The sequence below is a fragment of the Colius striatus genome, chromosome 2 (assembly GCF_028858725.1).
Source record: "Colius striatus isolate bColStr4 chromosome 2, bColStr4.1.hap1, whole genome shotgun sequence".
Taxonomy (NCBI): domain Eukaryota; kingdom Metazoa; phylum Chordata; class Aves; order Coliiformes; family Coliidae; genus Colius; species Colius striatus.
Genome location: NC_084760.1, coordinates 37,252,176 through 37,270,742, shown reverse-complemented (window position 1 = coordinate 37,270,742; position 18,567 = coordinate 37,252,176). Strand labels below are relative to the sequence as shown.

Sequence of the window (18,567 nt, the reverse complement as noted above, 5' to 3'; positions counted from 1 at the left end):
GCATCCAGCTCTATCCCAGGTCCTGTATTTAATTCTCTCGATTGACTTTTTACGCAAAATCACCATGCACAGACTACCGTCAGAGTAGTTAACTAATTAGTAGTTAATTAATAACTTCGGTGATCCCGCCTCCTCCCGCGACGCTCGGCCAGAGGCCCTCAGCTGCTGCCGGGCACCCCTACAGACGGGCCTCGCCTTCCCCTTTGTCTCCTAAGCCCGGGCCTTCGGGCGGACACCGCCTCCCGCCGCCGCCCTCCCCGAAGGCGAAAAATGAAAATAAGGAAAAAGAAAAAAAAATCATCACCACAAAAAACCCCCCCCAAAACTAGTTTGGAACGGCCTGTACGACGGGAGGCTGCAGGACGGAGCGGCCCGTGTGGCGGGAGGCTGCGAGACGGGACGGCCCCGAGGAGGGGCAGCCGCTCACCGCCGAGCACTAAGCGCGCCAGCCGGCAGCGCATGCGCCGCGCGCGGCGGAAGAGGCCAGGGGCCGCCACCTCCCTCTCCCTGGCTGCCTCCCTCCCTCCCTCCCTCGCTCCCGGGCGGGGGCGCGCATGCGCTGTGGCGGCGGCAGGGGCGAGCAGCGGCGGTGGCGGCGGCGGGGGGAGGTTTGCCGCGCTCTCGCTGTCCCTCTCCCTCCGCGCGCGCCGGGCTCGCCCTCCCGCCATGTTGTTGTGAGCCCCTTGCGGCCGAAGGGGGGGAGGGGAGGCAGGAAGGAGAGGTGCTGAGAGGGAGGAGGAGGAGGAGGAGAAGGAGGAGGAGGAGGCGGGGGGCGGCGGCGGGCCGGCGGGCGGGCAGGGGTGTCCCAGGGCCCGCTCCAGCTCCATCCCAGCGAGCAGCGCCGGCAGCCAGCCCGTGAGTATTCCCCGGGGCCGGGGCCATGCGAGCTAGGCCGCGGGCGCAGCAGGCGGGCGGGCGGGCCCCCCTTCCTCCAGCCCCCTTTTGTCTCCGGCCTCGGCTGCGCGCCGAGGGAGGGGAGGGGAGAGGGAGGGGAGAAGAAGGGCGGGAGGGGGCCATGTTGTGGCAGGTCACCGGGCGGCGCGGGGCCTGCTCGGCGGCCGTCCGCTCCTCGCCGCCTTTGTGTCCTCCCGGCGCGCCGGGGAGCGGCGCCGAGGTGGGGAGGGAGCGGCGTGAGGGGGAGGCGGCGGTGGCGCGAAGGGGGCGGGCGGGCGGCGGCGATGCTGAGGGGCGGGCGGCATTGTGCTCTCGGCGAGCCGAGGGGAGAGGGGCGCTTGGGGAACAGTTTCCATCCCAGCGGGGTTTGAGGGACGAAGTTGTCTCCTCAGACGAGTCCGGGGAGGAGGAAGGGGGGAAGGGGCGCACACGGGGCCCTCGGAGGCGGTTGTGGGAGTTCAGGCAGGGAGAGGTACCTGTGCGCGAACACGAGCGATGGTGACGGGAGCTGGGGGCAGACACACGGCGCTGGGGGTTACAATAGGCTTCGATGCGAAGTGCCATGAGGCGCTGGGGAGGGCAGGGGAACGCCAGAGCGTCGCTTCGACAACCTCACGGACGATCGCGTGCGTGCAGAATTAGGATAAAATTGTCTTTGTTTAAATGTACCGAAAGCGTGAAAACTTGTGGTATTATTTGTGGAGTGTTTTTTTTTAGTACTCTTAAAGATAATGACTGCTTTCTGAGGGTGGAGCGAGAAGGCCAAATGCTTTTGGTAGTTGATACCACACAATGAAGTGCTCGGGTTTAATTTTTCTTGAAACGTATCTGTTCAGACTACAATAACAAAAAGTTGAGGAAAATACCAGCTGCCCTGAGTGAATTGTGCTTACAACTAACAGTTTGAGTTTTAATCTCCTTGGCAGTCATCGTGAAAGGATTTTTTTTTTTTGGCATTGTTCTCCTTCATGTATTTCATAACCTCAGACTCTTAATTCCTTGAGAGAAAATTAATATGCTCGGGACTCTATTCTTCAGGCTTACTGTTTGAAGCAAGATGGCTTAACACCAAAATATGTAGCACATTTTATATGTGATGTGATCAAGAGGTTACATCAACTGATTTTTCTGGGTAATGTAGGCATGTATGAGCTATGTAGGTCATTGCAAAAGAGAATTGGTAAAACTTCTTGTATTGCCTAGTTGTTTGTCACTTGCATGCTACGTGCTAACAAAATACTTTTAGATTTATTTTAGTTTCTCTTTTACGGAAGTCTTTGTTGCATCTTGCTGAGAGATCAGGCCTTTTTAGTAACCATGGGCTGATGGTATAGCTCCTCAGGTATGTGGGATATGAATGCATTTGAAATATAATTACTACCTCACGTTACCATTTTTACATATAAAACATAGTATTTTGTTATATTTAGTCGTGTCTGGGTTTAAAACCAAGTGTTAACAACAGTTGCAGTTCTGTTGACAAGCTGAGAGAATTATTGTCTACCTTTCTCTGATCTACAACTCAGTTTGTGTCTGTGCAAAGCTAGGTGGGAGAAGGAAACTCGAATAAAAAGGGAAATGATAATTTAGTGGTGGTGTAGTTTGGATTCTATGGGTAGAAATGACACTAAATCACCTGGCAATTTTCTGAAGTATTCTGAGAGTTGAAAATTTGGAATTTGTCCCAGCAGAATGGTTAGTAGGCAAATACATGCAAGAAGGTGCTTGATAATGCAGATTCTGCAGTTTATTATGTGACTGTTGCACACAGGAAAGTCCATGTTATTTGAATAGGGTTTTTTGGTTTGTTTTTTTTTTTTTTTCTGAGTTAATAGGGAATGTTACTTTTTTCCTTTAGTGTAACTCTTTAGTACTTAAGTATTCTTCTATATAAAGGATATTGTCACGTTGCTGAGGCAGTTATAATCATATCTGGTATCCTGATTGGGCTAATAGTGCAATAAGCTGTTGACTGAAAAAGTTGGACTTGCCTGTCTTTGATGAGACAATACCTCTTATTTTGGCAGTATATATCAAATCTTCTGGGGGATTGTAGTATGCACTGAAAGCTTTATGCACATGTTTTCTTCAAGATTTGGTGTCTCAGGTGTTTGTAGTGTTCTCAGTGGGCTACATATCGCGAATGTTAAGGGCAAATATGTTAGTGAACAGGATGTTAGCTTGTTGAGTGCTGTGAGCTAGATCTGATTTTCAACAGCACTTTCTACTTCACTTTTAGATGGGTTTTTCCCCCCTTGATTTAATGATATCTGAGTGTGCATTGTATAATCAGCGTATGTAGAATTTTCTGAGGACATTCTCCTTGATAACATTGCCTTTTTTTCTTATTTGTACAGTGGATTCTAAAACCCCTAAATTATTAGACCAAGTTTTTATAGACAGAGGCAAGTAATCCAGTAGATAGTTAGAATTCCTGCTTGTATGCCTGCATACTTCTTTCTGAATGTGGAGTTACATAAAAATTCACTGTCTTTTGCAGTAAAGAGAAATTCTTTTAAACATTCAATTCTTTTTGTGTTGGGAATCATCTATGAAACAAGCATTAGTACATCGTATCTTATTTAGAAACTCTAGAAAGGAAACATCATAGAACTGTAGAATAGGCATGCTTTATAAACACTTGTCCTTGTGTGCATTATAGGTATTCAGGATTTATCAGTCTTCTTCCTCTTCAATAAATTTATTTGAAAGTGCATATTACCTCATTTAATGTGAATTAACATAGCTGTTGTCTTTATTAACCCACATGATGCAGCCAGTCCAATGTGGTCACAAAGGTAGTGCCCAGGCTCATGTCTCAGAAATGAGACAAGAAGTCTGTCGTCAGAAAGCTGTTTTGTCTTCCTGTAACTAGTACCAATTATGTAGTGCTTCTAATAATGAAGTTGTAGGTGCTTCAGTCTCATATAGTGGAAGCAATTTTTAAGTGACGTCACAATATGTAAAAGTATTCAGTTCTAGCTACTTAAGTGTAATTTTAAACAAGTTGTATAAAATTTATTTTATAGTAACAGCTTGCATATCAAAACTTTATAGTAAGGTTTAGTTTTAATCTCACTCCGAATACCTGCTGTGGCTTTTAGAATAGTAGGCAAGAGCTTTTCAAGCTGGTATGTGAAATGTCTAGCTTACAAATAAAGACCAGATGTCATCTCTAGCAATGTCTTTAAAGATTATATTTCATTACTGATTAACAGTGTTTTTTTTAAAGATGGCTATTTAAGAACAGTTATATACATCTACAAGAATCGTGTCAGAAGAAGTTACAAAAACCAGAAGAAATCTAAAACTCTAAACTATAGCAAAAATATCTCTATAATAATCTATGTTTTACTTTTTTGCTAGCTGTACTAGATAGGCATTTCTTTTCACTAAACTTTCAGGTGGTGATGTGATCCTCTGTCCTCTACTGGCTGTGCCAAATATCACATCTTCAGCCCATTGAACAGACAGATTTTTACAACATAGATTTGTGTACATTGACCAGTGTAATCTGGTGTATGTTTTGTAATTTTTGGTTACTTTCGATTTTAATTTTTCATACATTTCTAAGATAAATTACCTCTTGTTTCATCAGTGCTACCGAGGTATTGGCAAAAGTCTCAGTTACAGGTAATGGGTCTGGTTGTCTCTTTGCATTATAAAGCTCTTAACCCTTATTTCCATTAGGATTTACATGTTGTGTCAGACATATGTTCATAACTTTGCTCCTAGATTTCATCTGTGTTATTCCAAGGAAGAATTTTGAGTGATGTATTGAGCTAGTTAAATACACTTTTCTTTCTTTGTGTGGCTGGTCTGAAGTTTTGTGTAGAGTTTATTTACAAATCTCTTCAAAGGGGAAGTGTGTTTTTAAAAGCTGGGTCGGTACATTTAGTTCCATCAGTCTTTACATGTGTGTATTGATTAAATACAAAGCTAGACTTGCTGGAGATTACTTTGTGCAGTTGAACTAAAAATAACCAACTTGTCTGGTTTGACTCATATTTTTCAAGTATCTCACCATTTATCTCCATTACGATATGTATTGCTTATACTTTAGTTCAGAGCACACTACAATGAAGAGTTAAGTCACGTAGTCTGAAGAAGTTGCAGAACTGATGTTAGTAGGGCATTTTGACAATAAATAAGTATCTACTGTAACACTACTACAAAGACAAAGTAGCTCTAAATCTTACGTTGCACACAAAACCAAGATTGTTTAAGACCATAAAAACCAATCCTCCTACCATGTATCTATTTATATATCTCCCTAAAGGTAAAGAAAGTCGATGAGGCTGAAAGAAAAAGGTAGAATTGTGTAGAGGGATTAGAGGACTGGTTTATTTTGGCTACATCTTCAGACCTAAGTGTTCTGTTCTGATTAAATATCTTTCCATATATGTCAATTCTTAATGTTTCGACTTAACACAGTTGTTGAGTGTGAAAAGTGAGACGTGTCTTGAACTTGAAAATTAATTTATTATTTCTTTTTTTCCTTCAAAAAGTACTTAGTTACAAATGTAGGGGTTATTTTAGGGTTTGGATATGTCCATTTACATATTAAAAGACTGACAGTATATTAGTTATGGCAGATTAAAATATGTGAAGATCAATAAATGTATGCATTGGGGGCAGATGTTTTTCGTGCAGAGGATTTTGTCAATATTAGAGAGATTTTTTTTTTTCCTCATTGTGAATTATACTTATTTCAAGCCAAAACTGAAGTGCTTTAAAAAATGAGTTGTCAAGCTTCATTTTAATCTGAGCCCGCAATCTTTGTTTTGTGAAAGCTATCATATGGGTTAAAAAAGCTTAATGTCAATTGCTCTGTTAAAATCTTACTTAGCTTAACACATTTGAAAGAAAAACAGAGACTGGTGTGTAAGAATGAGATGTAGTTACCTTTCTGTGCTACTTTGTTTCATAATCTACAAATGTATAAAATCAGATGTAACAGTATGAGAGAATTAGTGGGGGTTACACATTATACTGAGTAATAATGTAAAAGAAACTGTTGTCATTATGCTTGAAAATCATATTTTAATTTTTAGCAAGGAAGTATGTGGACAAGTATTTATAGTATGCAGAATTCTACTGCATTAATATATTTTTTTAAAAAAATCTTTGATACTTTGTTTCTCTTAGAGGCCTAGTTTGGTAATCATACTTAAATTTTAAATGTTAAATCAGTAAACATTTTGACAATGAATATTGTTCTTGAGTAGCTTGCAAATATTTTAATCCCCAAGTATAAGATCTGTATATTTAAAGATATGTGGGAAAGCCTTTTGTGTTAAGACTTCCTTTTTAGGTTTCTCTGTGGAATAAGCATTCTGTATATCTTCCAAGGCATGAATGAACTGGCCTGGCAGGAGGCCAGAAGATTGCTGCATGTGGATATTGGTCAGGGGTTGGAGTAGGGGTTGTCCCAACTTGGAATGGTAGTTGGAGCAATGTCAGGGTCCAGTTCAGATGGAAACACTCCTCACATCATCCCTGCAACTGCAGTGTTAGGTGCTTTGCATATCCAGCTACCACTCTGTGAGTGTTGTCAGGATGATGCCACAGTTGGGTATTTTGTCCAGAGGCAGGCCGGAGGAGGTTGAGTGGCTGCTCCAGCAAACACCACTGGATCCCAGGAGATAGCATTCAAATAGATCCTTCAGTAGGTAGCTTACTTGTTTTTCATGAAACAATTCCTGTGTTTTGTTGTTGAATCCACATCTTTAAAAAAGGTAGATGTAAGTTGAGCTAATATTTCAAAGCCTGTAGTAACCCAAACTCTGAAACTTCTGGGTAATCTTCTTAATGCAGTTATAATTGAAACTGCATCAAATAATTTTGAAATGTTCAATTTGAACCATTCATTTAACTTCTATAAACAGGACAATATTCTGATAGGCTTTGTGTGCTAAATCCATATTACTTTTCATAATGTTTTGTTCAAGTAAAATAAGTGGTAGAGCTAAGTGTAGATCAAAACTTTCTGCTTTTGCACGTTGTAATCTAGAAGAAAAAAAATCTGATTTTAAGCTTTTACTCCCAAATATTTAATTGATACAGCTTCTAATTTTTCTTAAAAATTTAGTTCTGAATTTCACATAAGAATGGCTTTTTTTTCTCCCAGGACTCTTGTAATGTGTCACACTGAAGTCCATGAGGAACTTTTTTTGCACCTTCCCAAGCCCAAGAACTTATTTTTTTTTCAAACAATGTGTTTGAAAAATTTAGTAGATATAAGAGCAAAAGTGAATAAAAAATTTGCTGACTTCAAAAGCAGGAATATTTGTGTTGTCTGAGGTTTTTTTCATTCTTTAATTTCTTTTGATATTTATTTTGTGATTTTACTCTTTTTTTCCTTTTACATTGATCTATGTAGCAGAAAAGTCTTTTCCTCTGATATCCTGCTTCATGCTGTATCACATTCTGTAAAACAGTTCTGTAGATATAAAATTTTACACTATTCTACTTGTCCGCTTGGACACACTTCATGTGTATGAGTTCGAAAATGTTGAGTTTTTCCTTGCCTGTGTTCAGTGTGTTGATATAGTGCAGATTTTCTCTAGCATTTCACAGGATTGATACATTGTGTAGATAAAATTATTCACAGAGAAGTAAATGCTGAGTAACAGTTGCATCTCTTCTGTCAGCTGTTTTCCATCCCAGGCGGAATCAAGAGAATCAGAGCCATGTCTTAGTAAGAAGCTTTCTTTAATAATCACTGAGGTCCATTAAAACGTTTCTGCATTTATCCAGCAGGTAAATGTCATGAACCTCGTGTATGATTTCTGGTAACTTGAATGGGGAATGCAGCAGAACTAGTTGTATTTTTTTTTTTAAGTGCTTCAGTGGTTTTACACATTATGGAGATTTAGTGAAAGACATTGTTACTGTGCATAGTTACCCATGTGAAAATAGTGTTTTCCAACTTACTGTAATCAGTGCCACCTTTCTGTTCTGCCATATTTCACTGCTCCCATTCTTCCTTGGCAATAAAGACTAGCAGAAATCAAGTATGGACCAGCAGACTTCTTCATTTCAGATCTTTGAGTGTTCTCTATGTACCAGTGTTTTTGGGGATTTTGTTAAGACAGAAGTTAACATTTGGGGTTTGTTGTTTTGTTGGATTCTTTTTTGTTTGTTTGGTTTTAGTAAAAAATAGACCATTTGCATCAGAAGTATTAAACAAATGGAAGTTCTAAAATCTAAATTTATGCAATCTGTGAAAGGAGTTTAGGGTAAACAGAATCTCTGTATAGACTAATATATGAAGTATTTCTTTTTAAATGCATTTAGAGAAAAATCAGAAAAAATAATAGAAGCAAGTACAGTAGATGAATATCACAGAATGGTTTGAGTTGGAAGGATCCTCCAGAGGTCCCTACTCAAGCAGGGACATCTAGAGACAGTTGCTCAGATGGTTTTGAGGTATAGATATATATGAAGTAGAAATGAAGATATCAAAATCTTTAATTCAACATACATTATCTTAGCACATGTTTAAAATGGATTTTGCATAAATTTTAGCATGTTATAGTGCAGTCAAAGAATTGAATACAATGCCAAAATAATCAAAAAGCACTTTAGGTAAAAATAAAATAGTAGATAAGATATATCTAGACAATAAATTCCAGATAAATGTAGCAAGACTGAACTTTTTTTTCTAACTTAGTAGGAATATAAAAATGTATAGTAAGTGAAATACGAAAATTGAACTATTTAAATTTGGCAGGAATTTTTCAAGTGACAATAATAATGAAAAGTGGGAAGTTTTCATATATTGAAAATAAGAATTGCTTAAATTGTCTTGGGAAGCCCTACTAGTCTTCTGGCAAGAAACTTGCATAAGCCTGAGGCCTTAGCAGGTGGATCCAACGAAATGCAGAATGTGGAAAAACCTTCTATTCACTTCATACAAGACACCTTATACTTTTTACTGAGTCTGAGTGGTAAATAGAAATGAATTGGAAGAAGAATTATTGTGAGCAAATTGATTTTAAGAGGAACAGATTGACTTAGATGGAATCACTGATGGATTTTGAAGAATCTTGAAATTAGTTGAAGTGCTAAATAAGTTGAGTAACAGTTGGAATAAGAAGTTAATAAATATACTTGATTCATTTCAAGAGTTGAATTCCTGGGAAGACTAAGGGAAAATGTCTTGTTCTTCTGAAAGCCATCTGAAATGTCTTCAAGAGAACTGAATGTAAAACTTAAGTATAAAGCAAAAAAGTGTCTTTAGTAAAGATAACTATTTGTCTAGTAGGATATTTAATTTTACTCTTGTCAGAAGACTGAATAATTACTTGTCAGTGTCCCTCACGAGGGATTATTGAGAGACAAACTATGGGCATCAGTGAAGTGTCAATAGTTGGAGGGAAATTCATGCTGTTAATAACATACTTTAACTTTTGGTCAGGCAGTTGGATTAGAAGGTCCCTTCTAACTGAGATATTCTATTCCCTGTTAATGCACTGTAGTATTAGAAACCGTTGACAGTACAGAAAAAGATTGGATGGGTTAGCCCGCGGTTCTATAGTATTACTCAGGTTTAATGTATGCTGATTGGGAAATTACCAAGACTGCAATGGAAAAATTTCAGATGCCCGACGTTGAAGAGGGAATCAGAAAGTTTGAATGGAACTCAACTTAGTTGAAATGGAAAAGTCTTTCTGTTAAGCAAATGTTTGACATGAGGTGTGTAAATAAACTAGCTGCTGTGATTCAAAACTGTTGTTCACTCATAGGACACTTGGGATAAGAGGCACAGAAATGTGTGATATTTGTAATATTCTGTGTGTATTCTGCTGTTGTTACTTCAGCTGTAGCAACAGAAAATTAAAGTGATGGACAACAGTTACTCCTATGGCAAAAACTTAATAGTGTTGAACTACTTTGTTGACGTGTGGGTGAGGCTCTGCAGAATAATTGGCAGAAAAAGGCAGAGCAGAATTATGAAGTATAAGAACTATCTCACTTGGGATTTTGCTTTTTTTTTTTTTCCTTTCCATTAAGACCAAAAAGCACTTGAGGCTCTTTGATAGGACAGTGTCTGAGGAAGACCACTATCCACTGTGACATGATCCTTTTGTTATCATCCCCATAGGGCTACAGGTGGGTTAATTTGTCATTAATTCACATCACTTCTGTAATGAAGAATTATCTGCAATAAAAGGCTTAGTGATCAGCAGTCAGTCCATAATATTTAGATTTATGGAGGTGAGGTTTTTGGGTAGCTCAGGATGCATTTACTTCTGTGTCAGTACTTGCAAATGTCCTTCCCACATGCTGAAGTGAAGAGCTACAAGTGTGGTGTTGCCCATACTATTTGTCCTATACTAGTCAACCCTATACTCCCCTCATGGCAAAGGTGCTTAACCACTTCTGTTTAAGCTAAATACATTGGGGTTTAGGAATATACATGAATTTTAACATTTCTGCCCTCTTTGCCTCTAGTAGTGGGAAAAAAAGACAGGAACTGATGGTGAAATCATTAGATAGAGTCCTGCAGCTAGGTGTACCAGAGCCTTTGCAAATCCTGAAGGAGCAAGAGTTCATAAGCAAAAGAATGCCAGAGAAATTCTTAGATTGTAGCAGACTTCTCAAAGCCTCTGAAGGGTACTGGTGCTCTAAACAAAAGAATATAAATTGTGACTTTGCGCAAAGCTTTGATTGAGCTGCAATTGCTGTAACTCATTTGTGTTAGAATTTACAGACTTCTGGAGAAGTTTTCTGAATAGCTACTGTGACAAAGAAAAATTCTTTCTGTTGGGGGATGGAGAGAACAAAGGAAAGTCATACCGAGTTCAAGAGCTTTTTAGCACTTGTGCAGTAGGGAGGAGAGGCTCTATGTATCAGTTTTTTCAAGTATCCATCATGGTTTCCATGAGGATCTCTTAGAATTAATATAACCATGAAAAAATGGATGCTATTAGACCAATAAAATGTATGCATATTTAACCTTGTTGCCTCCAGGTTAAAACAGATAATTTCTAGTGAAAATTTTACCTTGGTTATAAAAAAAAAAGCCCTTTTTTTGCTGTTCAAATAAGATGTGCAAATGAGTTTTTTGGTGTGGAAATTGTGAAATAATTTTCCGATATGAGACCTCATAATCATGTAGCCATCCCTTGGAACAATTGACTTGTTCCCAATTTGAATGCTGAGTTTAACATAATTTTTCTGACCTTACTGTGGGAGTTGCATTTCCTGGATCGTTAGCTTCTCCTTCCATGGGTTCTACTCAAAACTGTCTCTGGAAATGTAAATGAGTTTACAGTCCATATTTTTTTTATTTGCTGACTTTGTTTGCAACTTTTGCTTCACGTTAAAAATAAAGTGTAATTGTGAAATGTGAAAAAAGTGTAGTTGTGAAATATAACTATTTTGAAGTGTTTTGGAAATACTTTCATAGACAGATACTTCTTCAAGTGCCAAGCAACTACAAAGCTCATAAATACTTTCCTTTAATTGCTAGTAAAAGCTCAAGTTTTATCTTAGCTGATTGATGGCTCCTTGTAAAGTTAATATCCTTCTGAGGCTCTTCTGAAGATCACTTATTTAGATTTCTACAATCAGCAGGTTCTGTAACAACTTTTTTATGTCTTACATTTCTGTGTTTAAGTTTGCAGTGGTCTTAAATTTTAATTTTTTTTTTCCCAATTAATTGCAGTACCATTTAGCATCAGGTAACTAGAAATACAGATTAGTAATGTCAATTGTATGATTTAAACAACTTCTCAAACTTGCAAATTGGTAAAACTTCAGGTTCCAGAAACTAGGAGAAGAAATCTTAGACTGGAAGGATTTTCCATTGTAGTTCAGGGAGAGCTGGGGATAGGGCATTTTTTTCCTGTTTTGGAAAATACTGTATGCCCTGTTAGAACTACCTTGTTTAATAAGTTCTTGCTGAGATTTTTTTTCATCATAGTAGTGCCATATGGTTTGGAACAAGTTTCACAGTTTTTTTGGTGAATATTAAAGTTGTGGCTTTTTGTGTGTTTAGAAAATCTAAATGTCTTGCAACTTGCCTGCTTGAGGCATCACTTAATTACCTACTTTGGCCCTCTCAGCTGTGGCAGCAGACATAGCTGGAAAGCTTGTGTGTCCCCTTTCTTTGAAATAGCTAAAAATAAATATTTTGTTCCATACTGCAAGGTGTTTTCCTGTGGTTTGACTGAAAGAGAAACATTGAAAGTATACTTTAGATCCCTTCCCTAGTGAGAGAGAAGAAAATTGCAACATTGCATTTTGCAAATACTTGATTTGTATTTTAAGTAGTTTTAAGCCTGTAGTGCATGGAATAGACATCTTAAAGTTAACTATTGTCAGAGCAAGGAGAGTAATTTCAGTCACCTGATTGTGCAAACATGTTTATTCCTTATGATTTCTGTTTTTTAGAGACTATCCCTCAATCTCATCTTCCAGTCATTTTCTGGTTTGGTGCATCTGCATAGTTTCTCATCTTTTCACTTACATTTCCATCTGCAGATGATAGTTTTAGCTCATGAGAATATTTGATCGATTCCCACCTACTGCATATTGTCTAGTATACTATCAAGGTGTGAACTGCTACCCTAGTGTTAGTTGTCTCTTTCTTAAGTATGTTCACAAGCATGCTTGTGCTTTCTTCATCTTTTTTGTGCTTCCTGACATACTCCTTGAGTTAGTCTTTTATGTTTTCATCTGCCTTGATGTTTCCAAATACCTAGCACTTGTGCATTGAGTGTCTCAGTGTGAACAACTACTTTATTCTTATTTTACCATTTCAATTTCTCATTATATCAGTCTTTGTGCTTAGGCTAGGAGCTTTTGGAAGAAAAGTATTTTAGTTTTTATTTAATAATTCACATAGGGAGAGTCTGATTTGATACTACAGCAAAACAAATAGTGTAGGGTCAACTGTGCATTATCTTTGATTTACTTATAAATTATCCTGTATACTTGTGCAGCAGTAGATCTATGGGGAATCAAGTCAAGTCCTCAAGGAATTCTTGCTGGTACCAAAATGGTAGCATTGCTGCTGGGGGTAATGTGGACTGGAAGCAGCCAATGCCTGTTTGTGCACTTTGGAGCCTGACATAATGGGAACCAGAGACTTAAACCAGCTACTTGCAGAGCCAGGTGAGGTTTCTTTGCACTTTATTCCTATACGCTTCTGGATCTAAGTGGAATTATGAATTCCAAATATGCATTCCAATAATAATTTGAAACGTGATTATTATATGGTTGTGGGGTTTTGTCCTAAAGCTAAAACTTGTTTTAGGCATTCTAGGCATAGACATCCAGTATAAGCTGGTGGGAGCCATTAAGCTCGGGAAAAAATGGCTGCATATACTTGTTCAGGCATTTTGCATTTGCAGGGTATCTCTTCATATTTTCTTGCTTTCATTATTCAAAATGTCAGCAAAATAAAAATTAAATTTGGCCTAGTGTTATTTATTTTGCTTAATCTAAGTTATTACCTGGAGATTTAGAATGTACTTTGTTTTATTTAATGTGATTTAAACTGAGGCTTATGAAAATGTATGACACTGCTTTATTACATGGAGGAGCTACATTTAGTTTTCTGAACTACCTTGGTTTGTTACAGTTTACATTAAAGTCAGGATGATGAGGGCCCACATGTATCTTTGTGAAGGTATGGGAAGAGTTAAATGAAAGCTTTTTTCTTTAGTGAAAGTGGTGGAAGTTGGAACTCACAGGGAGCAAGGTGAAGTGATAGGTAGATATGCAAAGGGAGCAGTGGGACAGCACATAGTCAGGTGAGTTATTTGAGGGAATAGTTTGTTTTGGATGAGAATTAATAACCTGGAGTTCAGACATCTAATCCAAAATTCTGCTTGTGAGATCACCTCCTTGTATTTTGTTAGATGGTAATGCAAATATAGGGGGAGGTTGTCTGCAGTTACTGCTTCTGCGTACCCTGAGTTCTGTTGTATATGTGCCAGTAGCTGGTTTACATTAAATTGTTCTTAAATTTTTTGTTCAAGTGGAAAGGTTTTAAAATTCTGCTTTAAATCCACCATAACACAGATGTCTTAATGCCAATCTCGGAAATGATTTTTGTTACAAAGCATTTATTACATCGATTTGCCTTGTAAATAGCCTACTTTATTTCCAGTAGCTTAATTGTCATCAGTATAAAGTCTTTGGTATTATTTTAGATTTTTTTTTTTAGCTTCCTTTGAAGGACTATGCTGGCCAACATTTAATGAGATATTAATGTCCAAGGCTAAGCTGCCACTCTTAACTGAATTAGAAATGAGGCTTATTGAATTAGAAGTAGTCCCTTTAATTTTTTCTACAGTTGGTTGTTTTTTAGGGTTTAGACAATTGCAGAAGTCCATGGTTAGTTTAAATAGACGTATTGTCCAACGAGAATATCCTTAGAAAACAGCTGAAAAAATTGATAACAGCAATTTCTTTAAGTATCCATTCCCCTGCTGCAGATAGATAAAGTAGAAAACACGTATGGTTCTCTACAGTAATTCTTCTAAAATACCTTAAAAGAAACGTGCCTTAGTATTCTCTGTCCTTGAGGTTATGCAGAATTTAAAGGCTCACAGGATTTGGAAGCAGATTGGCATATATTTGAAACTTTGAGGTTTTTCACTGCCATTTTATGCTCGTGATGGTAAGAAGTTGTGTGTTTCAGCAGCAGCTTTCTTTAGAACAACGAGTTATAGTGGAGTGAGAAGTCTAAAAATTCTTAACTTCTTTTTTGTAATACCTACGATTCAATTCATTGCCTAAAGAGTAGGTAGTTCCATTTCTTCAACTCTAATTTTGGCACCTACTTAGAGAAAATCAGACTGTGTTGGTGTTCCTTGTTTTCCTCTTGCCTGCTGGAGGAGAAAAAAGCCAATAGAGCTTATTGAAAGGGTGCTGGACTTCGAGGGAGAAGTGGCAATGTTAGAAACTTCTGGGCAGGAGAATTACTTCAATTTTTGCATCTAGTGTTGTATCCTTAAAAAATGACTGTTGTGGTAAACACATCTGCCATATTCAGGAGTAAAGAAAATGAAAGTAAATGTTCTGAAGAAGGGGATTGTCACATATCCAGAAGTGCTGGCAGTGAGGGGAACTTTTCTGATCAGTGCTACAAGAACACAAAATAAAACTGTTTCCTGGAAATTCTGTCAGAGTGACTTTTGTAATTTCCTCAGCCCCACCTGTAAGGCAGGGGGATGTACGTACAAAATCTTTTCCTTGCTATGAATGACATCATAAATTGATGATTTTTCCATAGGTTCCCTTAGAGTCCCTTTTTTCCCTTAAAATTCCTTTTAAAGTGCTATTAAAAATACATAATTTTTGAGACAGAAGTTCAAAACTCAATTATTACTTTTTGAGTGGAACAAGGTGAGATGGTAGCATATAGAAAATTGCAAATAATTTAGATAAAGAAAACATCAGCAAAACAAAGTCTTTATTGCAATGTAGAAAGTTAATTGATGAAAATTTTTACTGGATTCTAGGCCTGTACATTCTAATTTCTGATTATTAACACATTTAAGAACAGTTTGTTGACTATCAGTCTGAAAGTTATATGTTTCATTACATTACGTATTGAGATAAATTGTCCGTAGTTCCTGCCTGTGTGTAGATAAATTTTGAGTTTATAGAATTTTCATCTTCAGAAGAGGTGATGTTTTCAGTTTGGAGTTTTTGTAGCATATTGTCTACAGAGCACTCTTTTTTTGTTATGTTTTTTAACTTATTAAGGGGCTAATGATAAAGTAACTAAGGCTGATGTCTGCAAACAGTAGTGCAGCAAATAAATGTCACACTTCCTTCTAGAAGTAGTTGTGCAGTGTTACTACTGATTGACAAAGCCTTTCAGTGTAGAATGGAGCAATAATGGTTAGAAGCTTCTCAGTTCCTCTAAACTTCTGTTACATCACTGGTAGCACTTGTTACTCCGTTATAGAAAGGTAGTGTTAACTGACTGGCTTAACAGGAAAAGTGTAGTGTTTTTTAAATTCGAAAGAAAGAAGTTTGTCATGTACATATATTAACTAATCAACACTAATTCAATAATAAGCATGTTTAGACAGGAGCTGCAATTCAAATTTAATTTCACAACTTTGTTTTCCAACTTCTGAATATATTTGATGTCTTCCTTTTTTGTTTGTGGTGTATTTATGCAGGAACATTGAAGTGAGAGATGCAGAAAAATAAACACATATCTGAGAGTACAGTAGAGGAAAAATTTAACAGTCTTGCCAAACTAGATAAGATTACATTTAGATGTAATCTTATGACTGTTTTACAATGCAGATTAAACCTGTGCATTTTCTTTTATGAAAGAGAGTTCTTCAGTTTGATTGTAGTAAAGAATTAAAGAATGAATGAGCCCCCTTTTTTTGAAGAATTACCTTTTCTTGTAGCCCATTTAACTATTAAGCTAAAAAATGAATGGATAAATACTATTTAAATCATTGTTTTAATTGTTTTTAAAGGATTTCCTGTTTACAAAAACTCATTTGACTGATATGGGGTTTTTCTTCTTTTTCTTAAAATTGTATGTAAACTTTTAATCAAGTGTCTGTTTTCTAGACTTTTATTTTACAAATGTCTGCGACATCTGTCACCCTGACTTCCTGTTCAGTACATTTCTTAGAAACTCTTGAGTGGATAATTTCTTAACATGATTAAAAGACTTTGAGAAACCTGCTAAGTTATTTAGTATAAACTGTATGCCCTACTTAGGTTGGCATATATCACTTTAGCTTTTCAAATGGAGGAAATGGTTAAACTGTCATAAATAGTTATAAAATCCGGTTTCAGTACAGACACATTATTATTAATGTATGTGAGGATGGTAATTCTGCCAGTATTTGACTGCAGGGATTAAAACTCTGATCTTGAGGACACCTGACAGTAGTTTAGAAAAACTTACGCTACCAGTACTGCCTCTCTTAGGGTAAAGCTTGAACTTACTGTGTGGAAAGACAGGCATAAAAGCATGTACAAGGGAGAGATAAGCTTCCTACATGATGGAAGAGTTCATGTTTGGGGGCAACAAGTGCAACTACCTGTTTCTTAGAGCATGTTTCATGCTGTAGCCAAGCTCAGAACACAAGGTTTCTGAATCTTGTTGGGCCAATGAGCCATTGTGTGCTTCATCAGCAGAAACAGGTGGCAAGATGTCTTCTGTTTTCCTCTGCTTTTCTTCATGGGAGGTGGTGTCCTGTTATGTTTGTTCTGTACAGTCTATTGCAAGTAGATTTTGTAATTTCCAAACTTGGCTGCAACTTGTGAGATGCTATCCAGCATCATTTTGATATGCTTATATATATGATGCGTTACTGAAAACCTAGGAAAGTCCTTTCTCCTGTGTGCATGCCTTTTTTTTTTTTTTCCATTGTTGTGCTCCATGCTTCAGAAACCCTACCTTGAGGTCTCCTAGTTTAATTTTTTTCATTGTTGATGCACTCAGCACTGGTAAGATTGCTTCTTAATCTTGTGAGAAAAAGTTTGAAAGGAAATACAGTAACATTAAGATCCGGAGTGGTTGTTGAGGCAGGCCAACTAATCTGACAAATTTGATTTTGTTAGATTGTTTGAATGTATTAAGGGTCATACAGTGCAAAAGTATAGCTCAGGAGTTAAGAAGCCTAAAATACAGGGATTGAAGTATTATTCCTTTCCCTGCAAAAACAACCACAAACCACCATTTGAGTTGGTTTTAGAACATTGTATTTTAGTGCAATGAAAATTTTCATACTTATTGGGGGAAGATGCTAAGCTGTGAGTTTAATGATGCACTTGTGTGTTAGATCTTAATACTGATTGCTTAAGTGTCTTGTCAGAAATGCCTAACATCTCTTGTTTGTTCACACTGCTTAAGGAGATGCATTACTGTGACATATACTGCTTGCTCAAAGGATATTACTTCTTTTCACAACACAACGCACTTGTAGGCTTTGGAATTACTCAGGACCAGCATCGTGTATTAACCAGTTTGGCAGAAAGCGAGCCTTTGATTCCTTGATGCCTCAAAGAGGGAAATATGCATCTAGCAAAAGGCAACTTTAATCAGAGAAATGCCTTGTTGTCCTAAGAAGTTACACAAAATAATTTAGCGTTTTGTAACTTGTACAAACAGAGTTTTGGGACTGTAGTAGTTGCCTGTTTAACTACTGAGCAACTTTTTTTTTTTTAACTGCATGTACTGTCTTCTAAAAGAAAACAAGGAAATTTTAGGTAATTTGGCAAAATAGAGGAAAAGTCTCTGCATAGGGCTTGGAACTGCAATATTTTATTTTAGAGGTAGAAGGACTTGAAAATTAGACTTGTATAGTTTTTCCTTGTTGTCTTTTGTTGTAAATATCTATTAGATTTTTGTATAAAATTTTAATTTGCATTAAAATATTTTTATTTAATACTTTACTACTTTATTTCTGCTGGCTACTCATCTGAAATGTTAAATAAGCTTTTTATATATGTAGTCAAGTGTGAGGTATGGCTTTACAAGACAATGTTTAACTACATATTGTGTTTTAAAATATAGCCATGTTGCTGTTCTTTAATTAGTTCTAAACTTGCTAATAGGTGTAGGTCTCTGCCATAAACATGTGTCATACATAAAAAGTTAAATGTTGCAGGAGAGACACCCCTGTAGAAAACTAATAAAAAGGTATTTTGCATTAATGCATTCAGCAA

At 37.5% G+C, this 18,567-nt stretch overlaps 1 protein-coding gene across 8 annotated transcripts in view; it reads left to right on the top strand.

The window, feature by feature from the left end:
- The first annotated feature begins 752 nt into the window (after positions 1-752).
- PUM2 (pumilio RNA binding family member 2) overlaps positions 753-18,567 on the top strand; it is a 70,457-nt gene continuing 52,642 nt past the window's right edge. For 5 of the 8 annotated variants that reach the window (XM_061989951.1, XM_061989949.1, XM_061989954.1 and 2 more), the window contains exon 1: positions 778-855. The gene's annotated coding sequence lies outside the window, so the exon portion shown is untranslated. Of the gene's footprint in view, positions 856-1,095; positions 1,115-12,881; positions 13,021-18,567 lie in introns of those variants that run through there. The other 3 variants (XM_061989955.1, XM_061989948.1, XM_061989947.1) reach the window with 3 other exon arrangements.